Raw genomic sequence first — 16213 nt, 5'->3', positions numbered from 1 at the left:
GGCATGATTTGAAACGCAGCTTCATAACTTTTCTCTGCACTGTAATGCTTCTCTAGAAAGATATGAACCTGTTCAAATTGTTCAGGTTGTAGAACAGTCCTTGTTTCATGGGTAACATGACATTAGGAAAAAGATTTTGTGAGCTCTTTTTGAAGCAATATTTTCAAGATATTTAGGAATAAGATAATTATGCACCCAGAATATATTTAGATTTCTAAGACTAAGTAAGCTTTGCTGGCCTCATTCCATGGCCAATGTAAAGAAATAAATGCTGAAGGAGAATCATTTCACTGTAAAAGAAGTTTATGGAATAGGCAAAATTAATTACTTTCTGGAGACACCGGTATTTTTCTCTCTTGATTGAAAAAAGGACAGAAACTTCAGTTGTTTACAGTGAACTTTCTAAAATTCCACATGTTAAAGTTAGGTAAAATAAATCCCAACTTTGCTCTTTCTTCATTAAGAGTATGACACAATGAGAGGGAAATCTGTGAAGACGTCTTTTTACAGATGGGGAATTCTGTGCTAGCTCTATTTTAACATTGTTTCAAAAGTATATTCAAGAAGAAATAGGCTCAAAGACCACTTTCAGTCATGTAAAGATAAAATTAATTGTTTTCAGCAGAAACTGAAATAAAATACACTGTTTAAATTCATTGGTCACATCACTACATCAATTTTAAATTGGATTGGAACACTGAGGTGGTTTCTCCCCAGCTTCCGTAGGGTAGAATTTTTAGGCAAATATTGATATCACAGAAACCACTGTCACCACTGTTCACTATCAAGCTGAGAAAGTGAAATTGAGCTGGGAAAGAATGAGCTATGATACCAAGGAGAGGCTTGATAGACATTGCATTACCATGCCTCTGTGTGACTTTTCTACTGCTTTCCCTACTCTGTGAAACAGAGGACATCAATCTTCTGTGTTGTCAGCTGAGCTATTGCATCATACTGTGTAAATCATAGACTGGGTAAATTGCATTTCTTCTTGCCCTTCAACATTTCAAAAATATAATAAGACCATTTACAACAGGTTGTGCTTAATTTTATTTTGATTTTTTTATTAGTGCCTCTTGGCTGGTATTTAACTATGCATTTAAACCAGACAGCAAAGGAAAAACTTCCAAACACATTTTTGTGTGATCATTATTCCTTTTCAAAATACATTCTGAAACAATCTCTTCCAAACCCTGATTTCAGAAGGCCACATAATAACCTGCCAGAATGGTATCTTTGATATCTTCATAAGAATCTGTTTTGAACATTTTGTGTAAGATAGAAAAGGAAAATTCATACAATCATCAACAAGTAATATAATGTAGCAGTCCCATGCAGGAAGTCTGTATTTGAATGTAACTTTAAATATTTTCCCAAATATATCAATAATTAATTGCTAACACCTGGAAGGATCCATCTGGAAACACTCCTTCATTATTGGTTGACTGAATACTGATTTTGTTCAGCCTTCAGATGGAAGATCATGTGCTGATGGTTTCTACCAAATATGTAAATCCATGAATGTCTGTATATCAACATCAAAATCCAGGTGTTGCTCAGATATACATATATACAAAAACCCAAACAAAGCAACACTGCAACCAGAATCCCAGATTCGCTCTCAGATAATTTAGAAATAAATATACATTTACCATTATATTCTAAGAGTTAATTGTGTTCTTTATTATAAATAATTTTCTTATGAATATGTCTTAAGTAAAGGACATCCAATTCATACTGAAATATCCATTTTCTACTACACTACCACACAACTGTTACATATTGTATCATAAATAACAAATTATTGTTTTTGTAAACCAGAGGTAGACAATTTTGTTTTTCAGTAAACAGCATTATTTCCAGGCGGTGAGAAATTACCTTGGATAATGAATTTCTGCTAATGATATATTTTCCAATTAAAGGATGATTAATTGTACATATTCAATACTCCAGGGAACTTTCTTCCAAACTCACTAAGTGCCACGCTCTGGAAACATTTTGATAATAATGTTGGGTTTTGTTCCAGTATTTATTTATTGAAAAATAGTCTGACTGTAAAAATTATGCAATTATTAATTTAGATTGGAAGAAATTCTTTACTTTGAGGGTTATGAGATAGGGAAACAAGTTGTCCAGGGAGATTGTGAGTGCCCCAAACCTGCCAGTGTTCAAAGCCAGGTTGAATAAAACCTTTAGCAACCTGTCCTACTGGGATGTCTCCCTGCACATGGCAGAAGGGTTGAGACCAGAGGATCTTTAAGGTCCATTTCAGCCCCTTAACATACTATGATTCTGTGAAAATATAATTAATAAAATTAATAAAGAATTAAGTTATGAGGGTATTATTAGTGTCAATTAATGTTTTTTACTGAAACAAATCTTAGAAGTAAAGGGATACTGTGTTTTGCAGTCATAGTAATGGTTATGATTTAAGTTACACAGATGTTAAGTGCTTTTGGAAAGTCTTTGACTTGATACCTGATGACATTAGAGTATGAAATTAGTATTGACAATTATAACAGAACACACATTAAATGAATTAAAGTTGATTCTCTGACAATTCCCAACCACCTGTACTTGAGGTTTCTCAGGAGTGCTACAGCAAATACTATTGAATTCGTAGTGAATAAGCTGGAAGTAAATATAAAATTTATGAAAACAAAATAAATTTTATTGTTGAAAATAAAATGTATTTTAAAATAGTGTTGATGGAATAAAACTTAATAAAGTGACAAAGAGGGATGGATCTATGTGGCCATACTGAACCAAGCTAGATTTTTGCAATGCCTGGGAGCCTTCAAACTGAATGTGTTTCAGTCAAACTATATATCTAAGAGCAGCGACTGCAGACTTCTGTGGGTTATGTACTTTTGACAACAATGACTCAACTACTGTATGACAATCGTAATGACCACAAAACACAACAAACACAACTAAGGTGACATAAAAGCAAAAAGAAGGATGCAGACAGGATGGATGCAGTTCAGTGATTTAGCAAAATCTGCTGCGTTCGTGATGCAGTTAATAGTATTTAGTGACCAGAATTTTTTAACAAGTTCTTGAGAAATCAGAAAAAATGTAAAAAGTAATCTGAAACATTACTTCAGAGTCAGAGTTAATGTCTTAAAAGAGGAAGCTGAAGAACTTTCATGCTTGCAACAGAAGAAATTCCAGAATAGTTATGACAAAATATTTTCACTGCAAAGTTTGGGCAATCATTGAAATAGGCTGCCATGAGATGTTGTGAAATCTTTGTCCCTCATGGTTTTCAAAACTTGGTTGGACCAATCTGACCAGTATTCATGAAAATACCTCTTTATAGAGAAGGTACTTGGACTAAGTGGGCTGCAGTGTTTCCTTTCAAACAAAATTCTTATATAATTCAGACATTGTATAAATTCATTCCTTATTTGCTGTGACTAAAAACCTGAGAGGTGATCTGGTTAATCTTTAAATATCTTCATATGCAGAAAATCCTGTGTTCTAAGTGTATCTCTACGTGTATCCCTTTCAACATACAAAGATAAAAGGGAGACTCGAGGTAGAGAATTAAAATAAAAAATGTTAGAATTTTAAATTGTAAGGATGATCAGTAGTTACAACAAACATAATAGTAAATATTGCATCCTAAGTGTCTTAATATTCTCTCAGAAGGAATGGATTTTCTTTGATTTGCAGTATACCCATGCCTCAATCAAACATCAGTTCAAAGGGAAGTAACTGGGTGCAATTAGTAAAATTCTGTTATCCTCAATCTGCAAGATATCATGGGTGGGTCTTACATAAGGGTCTTTTCTGTCTTCAGAGTTCAATCTAAAGGCTTTTTGTTAAACAGAGTATGAAGCAGAACCTAAGGGCTAGAATAATTTGGAACCCAATAATCAATGTTCAGAGAGCTATTCAAGTATAGAGAATCCTCAGAATTTCAAGGGGTATACAGTCATATTACTGTGACACCAGAGAAGAAAAGCAGAAGTCTCTCTCTGTACAAAAGAAGCAAAAACTTATAAAACAGAAGTGTTTTTTGGGTAGGGCCTGTTTAACTGTCCCTCAGTGAAAATCTATGAATTTGAGCCACGCTATAAAATTCTGTACTGATGGGTGTGAACACTCAAAGAACACAGTTAAATTGTCTCAAAATACTCTCAAAGAGGGACACTCCCATAAGATAAGGTACCACAAGGGCACAGATGGCAAACAGGAGGGCATTAATTTCAGGCCTAAATGGGGGCGAGAGATTTAGAGTTAGCACACCAGACAAGATTCCATTGTGCAGACTGTGGGAGAAGGACAGACACAACAAGAGGAAGAGGTGATGAGGCCAGGTGAGGCAGATCTGGGCAGCTTGTCCAGACAAAAAATTTCCGCTGTAACAAACTGTGAAGAAAGGAAGCAGCTGCTTACACACGTGCCATCCCTAGTTGTGGGAACAGCACACACGCCTTGTGCACACCTTGGACTTGGACTGTATAACAGTGGTACCTCCAGAAGAATATGTGGGGACTACCAAGAGCACCAGAAGTAGGAACCCATGTGGTGGTGATATCTTTGGCTTAATCTCTCTCTCTTTTCCTCCTCTTCCTCTTCCCCCTGCTCCCCTTCTTATTTTTCTCTGTCTCTCTCATTTGCTGCTAACTAGGATCTCTACTATTGACTTTGGCATATTCTCTTGTTTGCACCTTAATTCAGGCAGAGGCATCTCTTAATAATCAGACACTAGCATTTTCAAAGCCTCACCCTTTATCCCCTCCATAGTGCTAAACTTCCAGATACTGTCTTTTTTCTTTCCAGACTCAAAATCCTACTATGATTTAATGTGGCTTCCAAGAACTTTTCTCATTAATCAACAGGAAGTTTATTTCCCTGAACACTTTTGCAAACAAAATTTCATTTTTTGACTTGTGTTTGTGGATAACAAATAAGAGGGAAAATATGATGTGATTCAATGTCTTTCAGAGATGTTTGAAGTTTTACTTGTTTGGCACATCTTGAATTTTTTTCTGTAGGAAACAGAATTTTTGTTTGTAAACAGATAATACTGACATGACTTCTGAAGAAGTGTAACATAATTTTGTCATGCTACAGTAGCAAAACATACACTTTCTGAGGGCATAGTCTTTGCATGTATTTAGAGTTATCTCTGTGAAATGCTATTATAAATAATTAAGTTACTATTTTTGCTCTTCTTAGGGACTGGCACCAATTAATTTGACTAGTAACCTCATCCAAAAGAGGGAATTAAACTTATGTCAATGTTTTCTAAAGTATGATTATTAACCTCTGTATTAATTCATCTGGCAAGCCAATAGAGTATATGCTGTACTTCAAATATTAATTTTCTTTGAAATTTTTTTAACCAAGTGCTGCCTTTGGGGCTGTGTTTAAAGTTGCAAGGATTGTGTTTGGCTATCTTAATTAAAAGTATTCAATTAACCCAAACAAAGCTGACTCTGAAGCCTAACATTTCCAAAACTGATAAATGATTGCAGAGTAAATAACAATTGAATGAAGAATAATTGATTTTTCCCCCTTGAAATATTAAATAAAATGTATTTATTTTCTTACTAAATAATTATGCAACTAAGGAAATATTTAACTGCTAGAGTAACATTTAATAATTAAACAGAACAAGACTATAACACTATTGCAGTAGGAGGCATGAGTATCTGTGCAATCTTTCTGAAAATTTTATTTGAAAGGTTTTAATCTCTTAAAGCTTTTGTACTACTACAAGATCAGATGGTTTATTTGTCACTGAATGGTATTTCCTAGACCACTGTCATGTGTTAAGTAATGTGCTCTTCAGCACAGCCAGTCCTGTTGTCTGCCCTTCAACACTCAGAATCATAGAGTATTCTGAGTTGGAAGGGATCCACAAGATCCACTGAGCACAACTCCTGGCTGTGCACAGGACAGCCCTAAAAATCATAGCGTGCACTGAAGAGCACTGTACAAATGCTCATTCATGGCATGAGCAACTCCCAGAATGCACCAAAACCTCTTTTCCCACCTTCTCACTCTCTTTACACCAGTTTTCTGTGTACTTTTCCTCATTTCTCAAGTCATGTTTTCCTAATCATAGTTTCACAGAATCTCATTTTTCTGACTTAAGTTTTAACTGTCCAACAGTCCACACAAGAGTGCAGCTGGTGACACTTAGCTGTACTGGAGTGAGAAATTAGCTGATGATTTGAGGAAATGTTGTGGGCTAATTCTTGTGTGGAGAGAACCGAATAGTGAACTGATTAGGGGATTAACTCTGTGAGATTAATTATAACAAAGAGCCATGAATCTAAGAATATATTGGGATGTGTATTGGTGCCTAAAGCTTGGGATTTATAGGATGAGAGTAAATGGGAAAAAGGAACTCTAAAAAATAGGAAGAAAAAGAAAGTAGTTGAAAAATAATTAATTTTTCCCTCAGCAAAAGGATTGATTTCACATGAAAATATGTATTTAAAATTCCACTGTGCCCAAGACATTTCCTGAGTTAAATTTATACTATTTTTCCTTTTTAGTGGATTACACTGAGAAACAACCTCAAGTTTAAACTCAAAGTTCAGATCTCAGTGCTGCATTAATGTAAATCCACATTGTCATGGTTAAATCAGTACTTCAAAAAGAAGTGAAGCATGCATTGGATTCATTTGATTTTCACCACGGCCTTCTTAAAAGAACCATTCTTAATTTTTAGGAATGAGACAAATGACCAAGATTTAATTGGTGTCTACAGGGAAAGTGGAATTTAGGTTGCAAAAAGACACCAACTGCAGAAGTGATAAAAAAAGAGACTATGACAGTACTGGGCTATTTGCTGACTAACTTGTGCCAGTGTGAGCCAGTAAAGACCCTAATTGCCTTGATATAAACCCTTTCCAAGGACAGTAAAAGTTGTAATGAGAACTGTGTTGAACTCAGTTATTTTTCTTAATATTTTGTAAATGTACTTTCCAATTGTAATGGTCTTTCACCGACAGCTGTCCGAAAACTAAATCCTATTTACTATGACATATAGTCTTCAAAGTACTTCTTCTCCATCAAAGTACTGATTTATTTACTCTGTTTGAACTGATATTTTCTTGTACTCTACACAGTGCCTCAAAAATGGTCATGAGGGCTGTCTTTTCATGAGGCCTCGTGCTCTGAAGGGGTTCAAAAGAGGCTTTTTTGGTCCTGGTTTACGGAAAAGCCTTTAGGGTTTTTTCGGGCAAGTAGTCTCATAACAACTAAATTATGCGTTTAAAATAATGGTTTATTTAAAGGTCTACATAATTGGGGGTGAGAACTTACAAAACTTTGTGCAGCTGCAGAAATTGGTTATAAGAAAGTGTCTAGTAAGCCTGATTCTGCTCTTTGCTTTGAAAAATCATGCCCTTCTGTACACTGGGAATTTTCTTCCTGCAATCTGTGTGCTGCTGTAAAGAGCAAAATATATTTAGCTACCTTTTTTCTTGAAGAAGAAAGGTACAACTTCAGTAAAAGCAGGTCAAAAAGAGGGTAGAAGTTATAGCTTTGGGAGGAACATTATGCTAATTCAGACATTAGCCTAGAATTTAATTCTTTTATATCAAAAAAGTGCTTCTTAATTTCTTGGTAACACAGAGTTATCAGAGAGGGAACCATATTCTGTTCTCTGTTAAAGTTGTTGTCTTAGAAGAAAAGGAGGTCTGGTGCTAACATCTTGGAATTTATGCATAGAAAAAAGTACAGGGTAAAGACCCAACCTTGTACTATATGTAATTCTCTTCCAGGAGAAATTGCTGTACACTTTGAAATCTCCGCCTTTACATATTTCCAGCTCTCTGCTGGTTGCTGATAGTGAGGCTCAAAGATTTCTGGTAACAGAAACTGAACACTGCAGGTATTGTGCTGAAGTCTGAAATCAGGTTTAAAATAAAAATGAAGTAGCTAATGTGGGTTTAACTAGATTTCATTATGTTTCATTATGTTTTGCACTTCAATAATCTTTCATAGACCACTCCTCAGTAGAACATAAGCCTTAAATCCATGAAGCATTGGCATGCAATTAGCACTCTTAGAAGGAACTAGAATAGAGAAGATAATACCACTGGGCCTAGAGGATTAGGATGCACCTAATGCCTTGCCTACTCCATAAATATTTCTGGGGTGTCATCAAGGTTGCAATTATAGAACATGATTATTTATGCAAAGTTTAACTTCCTGTATTACATTCCAGTCATAAGCAATCACACTAAAATTTTTTGCTATTGTGCAGTTCATGCTTCACTACCCTAAAGCACATACAAATTTACTTTTTGTTCTGTTTAGGTAGGAAGATTGCAACTGAAGTATTAATTGTCTTCTAAGTTGTGTTTTTCTGCCCAACAGATTTAACACACTAGATTGTCATGACTTGGGGCATTTCTGAAAAACAAAAATAACTTTATGGTTTTGGTATAGTCTACAGATAATAAAATTGTGAAGAAAAATTGGTCTTGCTGTAGCTTCAGGTTTGCTGAAAACATTTAATATATTATAGGGCCTTAGTGTTCATTATGAAAACTCTGCAAACATATTGAAACTCTATAGAAAAATGAGTTTCATCATCCCTTTGGTACATATAACAAAACCAGACTGAAGTCAGGTGCTGATGAACTCTTACACCATATTAATGTAGAATATCCTAAGTACAGAGTTATGGAATCACAGAGTCAGTGAATGGTTTGGGTAGGAAGGGACCTCTGGACAATCTCTAGTCCAATTCCCATGCTCATGCAGGTTCACCTTGGGCAAAAAGCACAGGATATATCCAGGCACAGGATATCTCCAGAGAAGGACACTCCCCAGCCAGCCTCTCTGGGCAGACTTTCAGTGCTCTGTCACTCTGAAAGTGAGTGAGTTTTTCCTCATATTCAGATGGAACTTCCTGTATTCCAGTTTGTTCTCATTTTCCCTTGATCAGTCGCCAGATGCTGCTGAAGGAAGTCTGGCTCACCCTCTTGACACCCACCCTTACGTTTGTATGCATCACTGGGACAAGAAGATAGAAGCTGGATCCAGGTGCAGAAGTCCCAGCTAAAGGAAGCTGGGTGCATGATGAAGACAATGCCCTTTGTCAGAGAAACAACTACCTTTTAGAACAGTAAAATGAAATAACATCAAGGACCATTAATTAGATGAAATAGGCCTTTGGTAATCCAAATAAACAGAGATTCTTTCACACATTTCCAGTCTTTAATGAGCTATATTCGAGATACACCATTCAAGTCCTCAGCCCCAGATTTATTGAGAAGAACGTATTGCTAACGCATCACCACTGTCATCTTGTGAGGAAAATTTTGCAAACATTAATGCTATATAATTTGTTTCCTTTTTAATTTCCTTCTTGTTAAAATTTTGCATCACAGAGAAGTGGTAGAATGGACAGGGTAACCATGTAAGGTCCAAACACTGTGTTTCCATGTTTATTATAGCTATTTAGGTAAGCATATTTAGGTTGTCCATTGATAGTGTTGTTATAAGTTTAAAAAAAAACAGTTTACCAAACCAGAAAATTCAACTACACTGGTTGTCTAGTTGTTAATCAATATTGATTAATGAGTGACGTCTATCACAAGTGATCATTTCTTTTTTAAATAAAAAATATTGCAGCTTGTAACTAATAATTCATACTGGTTGTTCAGCAAAATATTTTGCTTCATCTCTAAATCACTACTCTACCACTGTCTATCTCAATAGCTCTAAGTAAAAATCAATAAATAATTATCTTATTAATTACTGTTAGGTAAGACAATAATGGGAATGGCAGTACAAATAAGAATTTGTTTTTCTCTGTCTGACAATGGCAAGTGGTAGATACCTGGGAAGAACCAGGTAAATCAGTGATGCTTCCTACCATATCATCCCCGTACTATTATTAGGTTTTATATTGCTGATACATTCTCACATCTGTAAAGACATTTCTTTCATAAAATGTGTTTCCTCAAACCTTAACCAACAGGGGAAAACTTGTTCCTAATAAAGACATTAAATCATGAAGCATTTGCACAGAGGAGTTCTGAAGCTATGCAGCCTTCAAAGGTTCCTTTCTTATGTTAATGATCTTTAGAAAGGAAGACAGGCTAGAACAGAAATCAGTTATATCCCACACTGGTATCCTTAGTACAGGTATCCTTCTGATCCATGACACAAACTATATTTTTACTTAGAAATAAACCACATGATCACAAATGACACAGCCTGTCCTTTATATCCAAGATTAATACCTTATCAGAAGTTCTACAGTGAACAGCTCACCAAAAATTTATTTTTATATTACTGATGAAAATTGAAAGGACCAAAAGTCACAGGGTTATTAAGCCTTTTGCTATAAAGCTAGGAATTAGAAAAAGCTCCTGGATTTAATAAGTTAATCTAATTAATGATCCAATGCATTACTACTGATCAAATATCTGCTCTAGTTTTCTACTGTCTCTACATGTAGAGACTTTCCTGAAATGAGAAATATTATGTGGGTGAGTCTTTATTACTTGAGTGAACTATTTTAGTATGATCATTAAAAAAAAAGGAAATAAAAGAAAAAAATAGATTAGTTCTTGTTGAAGAACAGATACATTTAAAAAGTCAATTAATTGTTGCAACTCTATAAATAATTAGTAAGAAATATTATAGAGAAAATGGGATCAACTCTTTTCTACACAGTTCAATCTGGTTCAAGACAGACAAGAAACTATCAGAGAGGGTCCAGGGGGAGATTATGGGGATGGCTAAGGGTCTGGACCACCTTTCTTTTGAGGAAAGGCTGAGCTGAGCCTTTTTTCTCTGGAGAAGAGACAACTGAGAGGAGATCTTAACAATGTATAAAATATCTTATAGGTGATTTCCAACAGGATGGGTCAGAGTCTCTGCAGTGGTGCCCAGTGACAGGACAAAGGACAACAGACACAAATTTGGAAGTTCCACCTGAATATGAGTAAAAACTTGTTTACTGTGAGAATCACAGAGCACTGAAACAGGCTGCTCCAGTGAGGGATTTTGGAGTCTACTTCTCTGGAGATACTGAAAACCTGCTTGGATGCAAACATGTACAATCTGCTCCAGGTGAACCTGCTTGAGCAGGTAGGTTGGACTAGGTGACCTCCAGAGGTCCCTTCCAACCACAGCCACTCTGTGGTTATGTGTGGATGACCTATTACCTTATTCTTATAAACATGTTTAAAGAATGTATTGCACATTTTCCCCCTATTTTTTTTTTTTTTAATACTGCCATAGATTGAGCAAATTTTGGATACTGTCTGGTGTTCACAGCAGACTACTAGTAGTTCACACAGGAACTACTGTGATTTCTCTTTCCCCCTCCCTCACATCAAACACTAGGTGCATATTCTAATATAAATGGTGTTTATAACTGTAAAAGGAACATTCTTATTCAGCGTAAATAATTTATTTTAATAGGGAACTTTTTAGATTTTGGGACTTGGCTACTTTAGCATAATACCAAACAGTTCTTAAGCACTGATCATGGGTTCAGAAAAGCCAGCACCTGTTCCAAGCAGTGAGTCTGGAGGTGGCTTCACTCATTTTGCACATAAGAAAGTTTAATAGTGATGAAAAGATCCATTAAATGTGTTTTGGTGTTTATGTCAGAAAGTGATTGTAAGCTCATTTGATTTGCCAGTATAAAGGTGGTCTAGAGACAAACAATTTCTCCCTGGAGGTTTCCTGCATCATGTCAGCATTTTCTTGGAGTTTTTGATCTAGTTATGCAGAAATATCCTTTTGCATAAAGTTTTCACTGTAGTTACTGTTACCATTCTGGTGAATGTCCAGATATAGTTATTGATTTGAAGTAAATTTAGAAAGCTTCTTTCCAATGATTTTTTTTTCTGTCACTCTTATTTACTCATATACTTTCTATGGAGAAAGATCTCTCTGAACTTTTTCAAAATCATGACATGACAACGTAGAACCATGTTTATTAATGGTTACTTGATTTTCAGCTTATGCTGATGTAATAAAAACTTATCTGTATTAGTGCAGTCCAGAAAATTAAGGCAAATAGCTACAGGTGGGAAGTTATTTTGTAGGAGTTAGAACACATGAAAACATATGAATGATAGTCAGGGTGTTAAAGTAGGTTACTATAAGCAACATTTCTGAGGTAAGCAGGTTAAAACAAATAATTTTTTTATCTGAGATTTTTTGGATGTAGTTTGTATCAGTTGTCTTTGGGTAAAGGTGCTACCACAAGTCACAGAGCTGGAATGACCAAAAGGTCCCATGACACGGAGTCATCCATGTCACTAACTCCTGTTTTGCGCAGAGCCAAATCTGAGCCAGAGAGACAAGGCTTTGTGCATACTGTTATGTTATCTCACAGCACAGGTCACTAGCAGAGTGACCTGTAACTCTCTTGGCCTGCAGACCCTGAGTCTCTGCTGCCACAGAGGGCTTTTTCGGGAAGGGCAACTGGCTCATACCAGAACTCTGACTCTCCCGACAGAGGCATCTTTCTTCTGGTTGAGAAAATTGAATTTTGAGTTTAAATGTGCTCTCTCTGTCAGTACCATCAGAACAGAGGGGATGAGGGACAGGAAAAGGCTTTCCTTCACACTACTTGTTCCTGAGAGAAGGGGATGCTGAAGCTGCAGGAGGGGCAAAGACAGAGCCCCTTCATTCAATTTCTGCAGTGTTCCAGGAAAGCGGGGTTATGCTTTTGTAGGAAATAAGCACAAAGGAAGAAACTCATACTGCCATCACCAGCTTCTCTTCTTCATGGGAAACCTGAATCTGGCTAACTTGCCAGGTGCATAAAAGGCCAACAACAATTTTGGAAAACCACTGTGCACTGCATTCTTTTGTCTGCTAAATTGATCTTATGATTTTTCATATATTAGACATCGCAGAATGCAAATTTTGGCATAAAGAAAAAAGCACAGCCAAATTGCAGATGTTGTTGTTAAATGTAATGCACAATACTATGTTTCTGCTAGCTTAATGATAGCCTAAGATTTAATTTAACATTTAATTACTGGGAATATAATAAAAAGGAAATAGTAATTCTTAAAAATATATGATGCATAAAAGTATATTGAAAAGCTGAGAAAAGGCTAATGGTAAAGAAAACGATCAGGTACACAATAATATTAGTATTAGGTTTTACAGAGCAGAAACATTGTCTTGTAGCAGGCAGAGGAAACTGTCAAGGGAAAAAAGTAGTGTTTTAATATGAGAACAAGAAGCAGAGAAGAGAAACTTAAAGGCAATTCAAGCTTGTAAGCTAACTGAATTTATCAGGAAGTAAGGAAAAAATAATATCTATTTCAGTTGCCTGCAACAGAAGCTGGTTATAAAATAGAAAATGACACTATCATAAGCTGTCTTTTCAAAAATCAGATATATCTGAAATAAATTGATGTCCCACACTATAGCATGAGGACTTTGGTTATTAACATCAAAACTTCTGTCATATTCTCTTTCTCTGGTGTTTCAAACACTTTTTAAAGAGCATCCAGATAGAGGACCTAAGTTGAGTAAAATATGTATGGGAAAGGCATTAAAGGCAAAAAAAAAAAATATGGCACTCACAGAATAATTGTGGAAAAGATCTTTTTATATCACATATGATAGTTTATTCAACTTGATGTGAATACCAAGGCAAATAATTTAAATAGCATTAATATGCTCTCTCAAACTCCTAACTGACTGAATTAAGTTTAATATCTAATACAACAAAAACTCAAACAAATTTTTCTTCAGAGAAATATTATAACCCCTATTTATTTTAATCTAATATTCTGTACATATATATATATATATATATATATATTTCTACTATTTTTGAAATATTTCTAAATTCAAAATTCATCTGACATTTATTACTACTGAAGAAATACCAGTGTTTGTGACATGTTTCTTTTTCAGCATAGAGACACTACTGTACACATACAAAGCTGTGACTAAACAAACATACAGCAAGTCTTAATATATGTGTTTTGGACAGAAATATCTGTGCATTTTACCAGTTTTTCATTTGCTTTCTTTTAAAACTCTAAAGATTCTGTGGTTACTTTCAAAAGTTTACAGTGCTTTTCTCATTTGTCAACTCATTTGAAAATGTCCTGGCAAGGTTTTGGGAGACAAAATGCAAATGCTGCAGGTCTGTGAATGGGATGGGCTGTATTAAATGTCTTATGTTGCATGGATTGTTCCTACTTCATACAATATTTTCCCCTTAAATATTAGTTCATTATTGATGACTCAGAAGTCTCAGATGTCTATCTTCTTGCCCTTGACTGAACCTGTAAGTTGTATGGTTCAAATAGATATGAAAATTCTGGATCTGGAAAAAATGGCCAGGCTGGTGAGTTCCTTGTTGCAGTGCTGAGAAGCATCAATGACTGCTTAGAAATTAGGGATATAATTTGATGGTTTTCCATAGGTTTCCGAGAACCAACCTGGCTTATTTTTTTCTCTATAATTTTGGTAGATTGAGTGCATTTCAAGAGCAGTCTTTACAATGAATGGGTGTTATTACTTTCCTTTTTGAAGTAGTGTTGAAGTGAAGGCAGATTTTGAACAGAACATATCATGACAAATGAGATCTTGGACAGACAGATCTGGAGTAGAGAGTTTTTGCTTTGCTGGGCTGGACAGTAGAATTTGGAAGAGTAAACGTGTGTTTCAATCTGATTTAAACACAGAAGAGCAAAGAAAACTAAGTCTCTCTGAATAAAATGGATCAAACCCAGAAAGGTTTGAAATATACCCCAAAACTTGATTAAAATTACATAAGGTTAGATGTTTATGGCAAAAAATGTAAAAAAGTTTTTAACATATTCTGCAGAAAATTAAGGTGTTTCAAATAAGTAGGGATTATAACAATTCTACTGTACCTAGCGCTTAGCAGATCCAGGTTGTTTTTGTTGCATTGTGGGCAAATACATACTGAGAAATCACTACAACTTTTTTTTTTTTTTTTTTTTTTTTTTTTTTTTTTTTTTTTTTTGCCAGAAGCCAGAAGCCCTTTGCTTCAGGCTGATTACTAGATATCATATTTCATGCTAACTTACACAAGCAGTTAGTTCACCTTTAGGATCTTGGTGACAAGCAGAGATTATGTTCTATGTGATGTATCATTTTTCTGTTACTTTTACTACTTTTAAAGAATTAATTTTTCTTAGTCTCAAATATAGTGTGATTTTTCAAAGAACTGTACAGCTTTTGATACAACAAAATCTAATCCATGTCTCTCTGCAGCAGATGGGAGAACTTTCATAAAACAACAAAAAAGCAATTTTTCTCTTCTTGTTAACTTTTTATTCCGTATATGCCATGTATTTACCCAGACAGGTTGTGATACTCTAGTACAGTGATCATGAAATGCATGGCAATGTGTCTGATATTTTGCAAAGGAAGACTGTGGGGTGATTTGGATTATTTGTGATTTTTTAAGTCTTCACAATAAATATATGAACAGAAATAAAAAAATATTTTTATTAATAATGAATTTAAAAAAGGAAATTCTTAATCAGAAAACATCTCTGTTAAAGTTTATTTCTTCTATGAACAGTAAATCATAGACTATCTACTTCCCAAGAGGACTTTTCAGTGGTCTCCTGGAAAAGAAAGTGAGCAAACAGGTTAATGTGTTTGCCTACATATTTCATATTTTCACAAATTTCAAATAGCAGTATCTTAAAATGTACAATAAGAAAATAAATGCACTGCTACAGTATCTACTCAAAAAAACACTTGAGTGAATGTTGAAAATAAAATGTACTTCTGGTAATTTTTTTCATGCCAGAGGTAATTTCTTTTACTGGAATTACTGATATCTGGCTTTTTAGTACCTCATTTTTCTTTGGATACCAGAAAGCTGTACAAACATGAACTACATTCTCATATAGAATAATCTGTGAATAATGTTATGTTAGAAATAAGAAAATTGTATCATTTAAGGTGAAGGACTTGCCTGAGTTCACACAGTGTTTTAGAAGCAAAGGAAGGAACATTTCCTGGGAACTGTCATTCCTATTTAACATTTTTGATATATAATAACTGAATATATATCAAAATCTGAAATTACACCTTTTTATATTTTATGCATATATGGACGATATTCTGCATAAGTTTGTGTACACTTGGAAGCTTTAATGACTACTTATAAAGTCTTAGGCATAAGTAGATTATTTATTCTGACTTGCGTTCTTGAACAAAATCTTTGTAAGTTTCTCTTCCTTCATGTTTGAAG

This window comes from Onychostruthus taczanowskii, unplaced genomic scaffold, assembly GCF_017590055.1.
Source record: "Onychostruthus taczanowskii isolate IOZ18803 unplaced genomic scaffold, ASM1759005v1 scaffold11, whole genome shotgun sequence".
In the NCBI taxonomy this organism is placed as follows: domain Eukaryota; kingdom Metazoa; phylum Chordata; class Aves; order Passeriformes; family Passeridae; genus Onychostruthus; species Onychostruthus taczanowskii.
Note: the sequence above shows the minus strand (reverse complement) of the source record.